Consider the following 2,435-nt stretch of genomic DNA (forward strand, 5'->3'; position numbering starts at 1 on the left):
TTTTGTATTTTGAAGTGTTGATATTATTTTTGAACCATTTTTAATTTTCAAGTGATTGTATTTCAGAGATAATTTTTATTTTAATGTGTTAACTTTATTTTTTAACCATTTTTTATTTGTAAGTGTTGATTTTATTTTTTAGCCATTTAGCCAAGTCTCTGTAGAACCATTTGTCTCTGCTAATGACATCTTCAATACAATTGTTTGATCCTACGCTTAGTTTATGGACTGTAATGTGAAATTAGGCACAAGTATAAGTTTGACAGTTTGTTCACCAAGTTACTGTGCTCTCTGAGACGATCTGTGGTTTAAGTATTTAACATTGTTCCATGCCCATCATTGACATTAGTCTCTAACAAAATTTGGATCATCTACCAGGAACACTGCAAAGAGCATGAGTTTCTGTAGTGTAGTGGTTATCACATTTGCTTTACATGCAAAAGGTCTCTGGTTCAAAACCAGACAGAAACAGATTTTGCATGTTCTATTCATCACAGGTGTTTACTAAAGGTCAACAAGGGTCTGTNAACCATTTTTTATTTGTAAGTGTTGATTTTATTTTTTAGCCATTTAGCCAAGTCTCTGTAGAACCATTTGTCTCTGCTAATGACATCTTCAATACAATTGTTTGATCCTACGCTTAGTTTATGGACTGTAATGTGAAATTAGGCACAAGTATAAGTTTGACAGTTTGTTCACCAAGTTACTGTGCTCTCTGAGACGATCTGTGGTTTAAGTATTTAACATTGTTCCATGCCCATCATTGACATTAGTCTCTAACAAAATTTGGATCATCTACCAGGAACACTGCAAAGAGCATGAGTTTCTGTAGTGTAGTGGTTATCACATTTGCTTTACATGCAAAAGGTCTCTGGTTCAAAACCAGACAGAAACAGATTTTGCATGTTCTATTCATCACAGGTGTTTACTAAAGGTCAACAAGGGTCTGTACTCTGAATGCAGGCATCTGAGTGCAAACCTCAGTTGAAATTTTCATGCGTTGCATCTCACATCATCAACTTTGGAACCTCAAACTAAAACAAAGCAGAGAAGCTCAGTTCCTGTAGTGTAGTGGTTATCACATTTGCTTTACATGCAAAAGGTCTGTGGTTCGAAACCAGACAGAAACAATTTTTGTAGGTTATGCATCTCTTGGGGTGCAGTGAGACGAGAGCCTTCCCCTTTTGTGATGGTTCATTTGCCAGTCGGCTTCTTTGAAATCGAAGCTACTTTACTTCAATTACCAATTGGTAGTTCTATGGCATAATGCACACGTGTCAAACATGCATTACACCATGTTTGACACATGCACCGTGTTCAAAAATGTGGCCCCCCAGCATTTTATAGGTTGATGATTGACTTAAAATAGGTTTTGAGCGCGAATTGACTACAAACTACATTTCAACCAAAGGTTTGTATTCAGAAAGAATGTTTTTAATTAATTGATTTCAGTTGCTTCTGAGACTAAATCTTTGCGTAAAGTCTATAATGTCTGCCCATGTGACTTGTTTTTATTATTTGCTTGCTCACCTTTAAACACTGATTTAAATATTGTAATTTTTAAACTAAGCAGTAATTTTACATCCATGGAAAGTCAAATGTAGTATTTAAAACTTCAATACATAAAATCAGTTATTTAACAATATGAGGTGGTGTTTAATTTATTTTTAACATTGTAATTTCATACATTTATGCTAGGGCTGCCCAAGTCTAGTTTTCCAGAGCTACCTTCTGCAGCTTTAGATGCATTCCTTCTCTAACACACCTGGACCATTGACTCATTATAAGCCTCTACAGAACTGAATGAGGGAAGTCAACCTTTTGTCTGGGGTGTTTTAGCAGGGATGCACTCCTGATTTGTACCATCAATGTGGCCCGTTGAGGGGGGCCAATATGCTGAAGTGGCCCTCGGTGAAATTGAGTTTGACACCCCTGTTCTAAACATAGAACCAAAATTACAATGGAATAGTTTGGATCAAAGCATGTTAGACAGGCTCAAAGTCTAAGTCCAAATCTAATTTATAAAGAGACAAGTAGTAATTCTAGAGTCTGAATACATAACGCATGTAACATAATTTATAATGGCATTTGAAAATCTTGGATTTTCTTCAGTTCACTGCACGATTACGCACAGCTTTGCTTTGGTTCATCACATTAATTTCCGCTTAAATTCATTGACTAATGTGATTGTAAACTAAAAAAAAAACTATTCATAGTTTTGGAACAAACTGTACTAGACTATATTTGTTTTAAATGCCAAACTTTAACATCAGGACTGAGAAAAACTTCTTTTGTTCACAAATTGTCACAATTATTGACATATAACTTAATTCTAACAAGTACATGCTGCATATAAAAAAAAGAAGCAGAAACAAAGCTAAGAGCAGTATCAGTGTATGGAAAAACCTATTACACTTTCATTACTTCCACAAGAA

At 35.0% G+C, this 2,435-nt stretch overlaps 2 non-coding genes across 2 annotated transcripts; both read left to right on the plus strand.

Moving 5' to 3' along the window:
• The first annotated feature begins 398 nt into the window (after window positions 1-398).
• trnav-uac (transfer RNA valine (anticodon UAC)) lies at window positions 399-471 on the plus strand. The gene has a single exon. It is a non-coding gene; the product is annotated as a tRNA-Val (tRNA).
• Window positions 472-822: 351 nt separating this feature from the next.
• Window positions 823-895, plus strand: trnav-uac (transfer RNA valine (anticodon UAC)). The gene has a single exon. It is a non-coding gene; the product is annotated as a tRNA-Val (tRNA).
• Window positions 896-2,435: the final 1,540 nt, after the last annotated feature.

Source organism: Poecilia formosa, unplaced genomic scaffold, assembly GCF_000485575.1.
Source record: "Poecilia formosa unplaced genomic scaffold, Poecilia_formosa-5.1.2 Scaffold2805, whole genome shotgun sequence".
NCBI lineage: Eukaryota > Metazoa > Chordata > Actinopteri > Cyprinodontiformes > Poeciliidae > Poecilia > Poecilia formosa.